Below are 8,864 nucleotides of genomic sequence, written 5' to 3' on the forward strand. Positions count from 1 at the left end.
TTTTCTCTGCTTCAAGGGGTACTTGAGAAGTGTGGCTGTATTCCCTTCTTGTTCGTTGAACTGTCATTTACATCTCTTACCTTGCATTATACACTGAAAATGTGCTTCTTATGATTAATTTCACCAAGTGACAAGAACTTCTTACAAACCCAGCATTTTAAAATGTATACATTCAAAAGGATACTCAACAATAAGACACAGTCATTGAGAAAAGAAGGCAAAAATAGTAATTTTTATAGTTTATGGACTCAGTATGCATATAGGACAGATGCACATGAAAATAATGCATTTTAATAAACTTCACAATCATTCCCACAAGCAATAGATAATTGCCAAGTATGTATGGGATGAGACACAGGCTGGGGCACTAGAGTAAAGAGCAAATACTACCTTAAGGCAGGAGACTAACTTTCGCTCTTAAAAGAATTAGAGAGGAAGGGGACAGCCTTCTCCATTTGGAACACCTTGAGTAAAATCGTATTGTTGCCAATCATCAGAGTCTGAGAAACATTAAGAGCAGAAATTACGGATCATCAAAGACTGGACAAGAGTGAAGATGAAAACGAAAGATTATTTCTAAGTTCTAAAACTGAGAGACCAGGAGACCAAAGATAAGAAAAGTTGGAGGGGAAATCTCAGGAGGGAAAAGCCTAAGTTTAGGTTTGAATGTGTTGAACTTTGTATTACTTTTGACAGCCAGAAGAAAATGAAGAATGGTATTATAACTTGATCAACATGAGAATAAGGACAGAAGATCACTGCCACCATTTCTGCTACTGGGAAAAACACAATAGCTAAAACATTTAATTGTTTTGACTATAGCCTCTCTCTTCTTTCAATACGAAATACAGAGCAATGGATGGTCTCAGTGAAAGTTTCGGTAGAATACCCTAGGCCGCCTCAATTTCAGCATCTCCGGGGAATGGAGTTGAACTCAGTGGCACTGAACAAAGCCTCCTTCCAAGATTTTTCTTATAGGCTCATTTTCTCTCACTCACCACAAGGTTTTCTCTTTCAAGAGTCTTGTAATTCAAGAACACAAACTTTGCTCCAAAGATGAGAGGCCTAAAACTTCAAAATGAAGAGGAGCGTGATCACACTTCTGTCTTTGCACTGCCTGAAAAAATGGCCTGATACAAGCTCCCTACCAAGAGATAAGCAAAATCATAAGAGTTTGCTACATTTGGCAAACTGATGTCTTTCAGAAATGTAGAGTATTGTGGATAAAACCCATGCCCATGTGATTCAGGCTCAGCTTAGCCTTGTGTGATCAGAGAAACACAAACAGTAACCAGAAGTAATTAAAAGACATTCAAATCATTTAAACACGTCCTTTTCAAAATCGCAACAGAATGGAAAAATACTTTAAAAACCACATATCATCTCACATTCTATTCTTTCCACCTGCCTCAGTCCGTTTTATGCTGCTATACCACAATGCCACAGACTGGATAGTTTATAAATAGAAATGTATTGGCTCACAGTTCTGAAAGCTGAGAAATCTACGTTATGTCAACGGCAAGTTCCATGTCTGGTGAGGTCATTCTCTTCTTCCAAGATGGCGTCTTCCATACTGCATCCTTCAGAGGGAAAAAAGAATGAATCCTCACAAGGTAAAAGTTGGAAGAGTCTAGAGTACGAGAGAGAGCAAGATGGGGCCAAACTCACCCTTTTATAATGGCAGCAATGCCACCCATGACATTGGAGCCCTCACACCCTAATCCCTTCTACAAGTTTCTACCTTTTAATTCTGTTACAATGTCAATTAAATTTTAATATGAGTTTCAAATGATAGCACTCTCTGTAATTCATTGTTCCCCACATGGGTAGCAGCAGCTTCCTCTCTCATACTCTTTTTTTTTTTTTTTTTTTTTTTTTTTTTTTTGAGACGGAGTCTGGCTCTGTCGCCCAGGCTGGAGTGAGTGGCGCGATCTCGGCTCACTGCAAGCTCCGCCTCCCGGGTTCCCGCCATTCTCCTGCCTCAGCCTCCCGAGCAGCTGGGACCACAGGCGCCGCCACCACGTCCGGCTAATTTTTTTGTTTTGTTTTGTTTTTGTTGTTGTTGTTTTTGTATTCTTAGTAGAGACGGGGTTTCACCGTGTTAGCCAGGATGGTCTTGATCTCCTGACCTCGTGATCCGCCCGCCTCGGCCTCCCAAAGTGCTGGGATTATAGGCGTGAGCCACCGCGGCCAGCCCCCTCTCTAATACTCTTAACTCCCAACCAAGCACTCTACTCAGCCCAAACACCCCATATGGGCTTTTGCCTTTCTTTCCTCTCTTATTTTCCTTCTATCCCATTATTTTTCTCTCTTCCCAAAGTAAATACCCTACTTTTTCCTTTTCAGATTGTTTTTATTCATTGGCCCAAATTAGCATGAATATAATACAGGAATGGAAAGAATTCACCTTAGCAGTTAGAGGCAAGCAGAAAAGAAGGGGCAAGCATGTACACATTAAATTTTTTTGTTCCCATCGCATGTAACTGCTTAGTTTCAAAACAATCTACTGTCATTATGTTTTATTTTGTTCTCAAACTCCAAGCTCTTTAAAAGACAATTCAAATTCTTATGATGTCTCAAGATCATTCTTTTTTAGGATCCCTTGGGTTCTTAGAATTAGTGGGAAACTGAATAAAAATCTCCACAGTTACGTGAAACCACAGAGATCTCAAGAGTTCTCTAATGCTGGACGTGCCAAATTCTTTGATACTTCCCTGGCCCCTTAGAATAAATGCTGGGACACAGTGCAATGCCGGGTGCTCAGGGGTCTGTGGCCCCCTGCATTGCCACTCAGAAGGCAAGCATGAAATTCCGTCTGCTTCGAGAATGCATAAGCTGACATTTCTAGATTACCTCTTTTTCTCACACAAACTTTGTTTTTGTACTGTTTTGCTTTCAATGGGTAAGGAGAAGTTTGATTTCATGATTAATCCAAATCTGTAAAATGTGTTAAGTGTTAGAATACTACCAAGAAAGGGTAACCCTATAAAAATATAGATTAAACTTCTGTTTTTCTAAAATGTTCAATAAATTTTAGGTTATTGGTAATTGAACATCAAGCTAACTGTAGATTTTCATATCATTTACTAGTTTCAATTACATGAAGTTTAATAATATGAAAATGACAATGTGTTTTTAAAAAATTCAAGATATCCTTTGGTACATAATGGTACCTTAATAGATATTCATAAATGAATCATTCTTCAAGAGACTACATTATTGAAAGAGGTTGCAGCTAATATTCCCTTTACTGGAAAACTAAAACACTGCATTTTTGAAAAACAAAGATTTGCTTACAAATTTACTGTTAAGAAAAAGTCCAATTTCAGATAGTTTATTTGAATAATGTTCCCTATGGTAATAGTTGCACACATTTTAATAACTGCTATAAATGTATTAGGGAGTGCTACACAGGATAGTGAGCAGAGGAATGGGGATTGTAACTATAGTAGAACATATGCTTTCTGTTCACCCGTCAACCTGTCTAGCACTACTTCAATTATGTGATGTGCAACTATTCGTTGTACCTACTTAACTGTTTATTCAGCTAAGTAAAGAGATATCAATCTAAGTAGCACAAAGTGGCTTCAGATTTTACCCAAGTGCTAGGTTGCTTTAAAGACATTATTGAATTCTAACTACATAGTAGATAACACTTACGTGAAATAAATGAAAATCATTCAGAATGAATGAATTCCTATTTAAAGCATATTATATACTACTTATGAGAAATGCTGCAAACTTGAACTGGGATGAGAGAAAATTTGCAATAAAGTTCCTCGATTCTAGATAGCCGTTTTGTGTATGCATATGTTTAATAGCATTATAAAATATCACTTCTAAGTCACCATTATATTTGCAGACAGCAAGTTCTTCGGACACAAACTTATGATTCATATATATCAAGTCACTTAGCACTGCTGGCAAGTGTTGCCAGCCTGAAATATAAAACAGAGAGGATAATAAAACTTTAACAAGCAGCAATAAAACTAATGAAATATAATCTCAAATATACTACTCTAATTCATCCCGAGAGGGAACACAATCACCCAATCCTAAGGATGAGGAAATGGAGCCAGCTCCATAAAAACACATATTCATCATAGTAACATGGATCATTTTAGAATTAGAACTAAAAGAAAATTCAAGCTGGTTATAGTAGTGTAATTATCATGACTAAATAGATGAGGATGACAGGATGAAGCAACTGTTCACATATGCTTATTTTGGCTCCATATTTAAAGCTATTGAAATGAAAATATTGATATTAGTTTTAATGGGGATAATCTTTCATGCTGAGGATAGAGAAATTTCAGGATCGTCAGACTAAGCAGCATTTAAGAAGTGAGGTATGACTTCCAAGACCAATACGTAAGTGGGTCACAAGTTTATTTACATACAGTTTGCATGTGTCTGTAATAACCATGCAATCTATTCCCAAATAACTTCAGATTGATGTTTATTACTGTATCCCTTGTGGTTGTAATTTGATAATTGTGCATTTCCTCCCGTACTTCCTACAATTCTCGTCTGTCTTTGAGAAAGTAGAATTCCAAGTTTAAGAAAAAGGGAGCAGAGAGGAGAGAGAAAAGGAAATGAAAGGATGAATGAGGCAGAGAAAGGAGATAAGAGGAAGGTACAATTTGCTGTGAGTTCTTTCTCTGTAGCTTTTACTTTTTGCAAACACAAGTGATTTAAGGGAGCAATCTAAACAACAGAGAACAGACTAATACAAAGATAAAATTAGAAGAGACAAGATTTCCTTCTTTTAATAGACTACCTCTGAGATTCTGCATATGGTATAGTTTATGCATACAAGTAAGTTAGTAAAGGGAAACAGATCGATCGTTGTCCATTCTCAGCAGTATCCACAGGACAACTAGGAGTTCTGTGCTTAGTTTTCAAATGCCAGAAGATTTTTTTTTAACTACAGGAATTTGTATCAATAACTGATTTTCCCAAAAAGGCTCAGGAAACACATAATGTCAAGTAGGGTCAAACAATGAAGACGGGATATGCAATTCGGCTTGGGTATGTTTAAGATAAGCAAAAGTAATGTAGAAGAGCAAGATGGTATACTTAGATTATATAGACATTTGGAATGTCTGTTATTCAAAGGGTAATCTCAAAAAACTGGTAGAAATATTTTCCCTATAGAATGAATGATTGGACAATATGGTTACTTGTCACAGGCAGAATTAACTGAAGTGTTTTTGAAAACTTGAACAAGCAGCTTGAAAACACAACAATAAAAAGAAATAAGGTGTCATGAAAAATGTACGAATAATAAGAATAAATACTTTCTGTCCCTACATTTCATGAGTACAATATAGATTAGAAGACTTAACTCTTTTATAAATCAAATATATCTTATTTACTTTTTGTTGCCTCATTTCTCTTTTAAAATATGCGTACTCCTATCTATTGATTTTATTTCACTTTGGTTGATGGGAGTACAACCATTGACCCAAAAATGGTCCCCTTCTAAAAGATAACTCCCATTATTTTCCACTTGTCTTGAAATTTTAATATCTAGGTTACATTTTTCATCATTAAAATAGTTATTTAGTTTATTAGTAACCTCTGAGGGATGTCTTGAGAATTAATAGAGTGGAAAAATACTTTATAGAAATTATTGTTTTTGCAAGAGCTATATGTTAGTGAGGGGTTAATGCTACTTTATGCCTACTGATTATAATATATGCCTGGCCATTCTTTCAATTAAAATAAAACCAAATCAATGTCTTTAACATATACCTGCTTTCACGGAATAGTAACAATTCTATCAGTCTGTGGTGAAAGGGAAAATCTCAATATTAAGGACATAAATTGACCATATTTTCAATATGAAAGATATTCCGTGGAGTAGCTGAGACACATTCGTGGGGTTTATTTATTTATTTATTTATTTATTTATTTTTCGAGACGGAGTCTTGCTCTGTCACCCAGGCTGGAGTGCAGTGGCGCGATGCAGCTCACTGCAACCTCCGCCTCCTGAGTTCAAGCAGTTCTCCTGCCTCAGGCTCCCAAGTAGCTGGGATTACAGGCACCCACCACCACACCCGGGTAATTTTTGTATTTTTAGTAGAAACAGGGTCTCACCATGTTGGCCAGAATGATTTCGAACTCCTGACCTCGTGATCCGCCCCCCTTGGCCTCCCAAAGTGCTGGGATTACAGGCGTGAGCCAACCGCGCCCGGCCACATTCGTGTTTTAGGAGGATACTTTGGGTGATTGCACAGTCTCGAGAGTCATTTTGCTTTGCTTTCATTTATAAGGCATTCATGTACTGCCATCGTGTGGTCAATCCAGCACACATCAGTTTATTTGAAATGGTATGAAAAGTCAAAAAAAAAAAGTGTGCTATTTGTTTTGGTTCATGCTGATAGCCTTCATCTTGCCAAAAAGAGCTTAGCAAGGGTTTGCTGGAATATACCATAGATGTAAACCCAAGCACTTTTATTTATCAGAAGACTCAGGCAGTGTGTGTTTGAAGTCAGAACCAAGTCAATTTAGCTGATAAAACCACAGGGAGCAAATAATATTTCTTATTTCCTGTTTAGTATTCTGGATATTTCATATAGAAGATCTATCAAAAGTTCAAAGTTGTGTTATTTATATAACTTTTTCCAAAATCACAAGTTACAGTTGAAATGATATTTTATAACTGTAGTGCCTTTTTAATGCAACTAAAAAAAACTGTGTACATAAATGGACAAATATAAATGCACATACAGGGGCAGTCAAAGCAATTTAAATTGGAAATGTTAAACACGCCACACAAGATCATACTTTTCTCATTTAGACAATTTCATCTGTTTTCAAGAGTAAAAAATCAAATGAGGTCCAATTCCCTTCTACTTAATTTTTAGTATCATCTCTAATACTAAGGGTGAGTGTAATCATTCAAATTGTAATCATGATGAAATTATTTAATGGATTCATATCTTATAAACTAAAATCTTTCTTCCAGTCAGAACATGAAAATCAAAAGCTCAATTTGATAAAAGAGTGATTCTGGATTTAAATACAAAAGTTCTTATATTGTAAAGCCCTTAAATTTTTTTCTAGAAATAAAAACTTTCTAACATTTAAATAAAGCAAAAACTACAGGGAAGCAAAATTCTATTAATGACTTCTTTCACCATAGAAAGTATCAGATGAGCTGATGAATTTTTTGCCTTCAACTGATAGTTTTAGAGAGAGAACTATCATTTCAACTCTCATATCTTTATGTATTGTTTCAAGAAATGCCAAATGCCTTTCAAAATATTCTCTCAGAATGTAAGATTTAAATACACCAATAAACTTTATGAGACAAAATCCTAATTTACTTTCCTTCTTTCCCTTTTTTATTGAACACTCACCACAAATTTCTTATTAGATGAAACATAAAAAGTTATCAACAAATATAAAATCAGCCTAAACATAACTATCAATCTAAATTTTGGTCTTAAACTATCACTAATTTTGTAACTTTCTTCCATTTAGTACAGTGACTTCCTGCATGTTCATGAGTTTATAATGGTCGTATAAAATAATTTTTCTCTCATGACCTTTAGTAGGAAAGAAAGATATTTGTATATGAGAGAAAAAGAAATGAACTAATAAGTAAATATTTTTATGAAGAAAGAAAAAATGTATTGAGTAGTGATGAAGATTATCCAGTCTAAAGATTAGATATGCACTGTTTTTTTGGTCATGAGTTTCTATTATGGAAAACATAACAAACTCAGTAAATAGACATATTAAAAGAGGTAGAAACCTAGCCAAATTTCGACACTCTTAAAAAACTTAATAATGAAGAGAGATAGGTCCACAATTAAGACCAGTCTAAACATTATTTGATTGCCTGCCAATTCCAGAAAAATCTAATTTAGTCACCATAGATGTGGTTCAACAGGAGTGTCTTGGAAGCTGCCTATGATAGGGCTACAAATGAAAGTTTCCTGAATCTTTAACCCTCATGAAGAGATGATGGACAACCAGAAGATCTAGCTACGAGCAACATCAAGGAAGGAGCACTGGTCAGCTTCATAAATACAAGTCTGTTTTCTAGGGAAAAGGAACAATGGAAACAATCTTAGTCAATATTCTTTTGACTGCAGGTACAGAAATTCATTTGAGATAGTTTATGCAAAAAAAAAGTGTATTTATTCTATAGATATAAGTGTATAGTGCTACTCAAAGAATGATTTAGTGTTCACCTTGGCAGTACATATACTAAAATTAGAATGATACAGAGATTAGCATGGCCCCTGTACAAGGATGACACGTTCTAAAAATTTATTAATATTAAAAAAAGATTTAAAGATCATGATGGAATTTGGTATAGAAATTGAGATGAAGCATTTAGAAAGTTGTGAGGTATTTGAGAAAGCAGTTTTTTGCCTGCTGATTTTTTGATAAAAAAGTATGGTCGCTGTGTGACTCCTATGGCAACTGTAACGCATTACCACACACTTCCTGGCATAAAAAAAAAATTTATTCTGCCACAGTTCCGGATGCCACTCCAGCCAACCTCTCTGAAGTAGGGCCTTGAGCTAGTGGAGCATCTTCGCCAGCGTAAGCAGAAAACGGGAAATGCTTGGAATTTGCAACCACCATGCCTCCCAAGACGGTCACAAGCTAATGACTCATTGGTGTGGGAGTATGAAAGCCCAGTTCCCTTGCCTTAAGTCAGGACAAACAGTGCCTTGTAACTTACATTCCAAAACTCCCTGCTGAATCAGACTGGCATCACCCCCACTTGAAGCGATACCCTGGCTTCTTACCTTCCCTCCCCTCCTTTCCTCCTACTCTTGCCAATTTAACCCGGAGCACTTCTTTAATAAATTACTTGCGTATGAATCCTTGCCTAACAT

At 36.0% G+C, this 8,864-nt stretch overlaps 1 pseudogene; it reads left to right on the top strand.

The window, feature by feature from the left end:
• The first annotated feature begins 8,199 nt into the window (after positions 1-8,199).
• On the top strand, positions 8,200-8,298 carry LOC112619846 (annotated as a pseudogene).
• The last annotated feature ends 566 nt before the right edge of the window (positions 8,299-8,864 follow it).

Source organism: Theropithecus gelada, chromosome 2, assembly GCF_003255815.1.
Source record: "Theropithecus gelada isolate Dixy chromosome 2, Tgel_1.0, whole genome shotgun sequence".
NCBI classification, from domain to species: domain Eukaryota; kingdom Metazoa; phylum Chordata; class Mammalia; order Primates; family Cercopithecidae; genus Theropithecus; species Theropithecus gelada.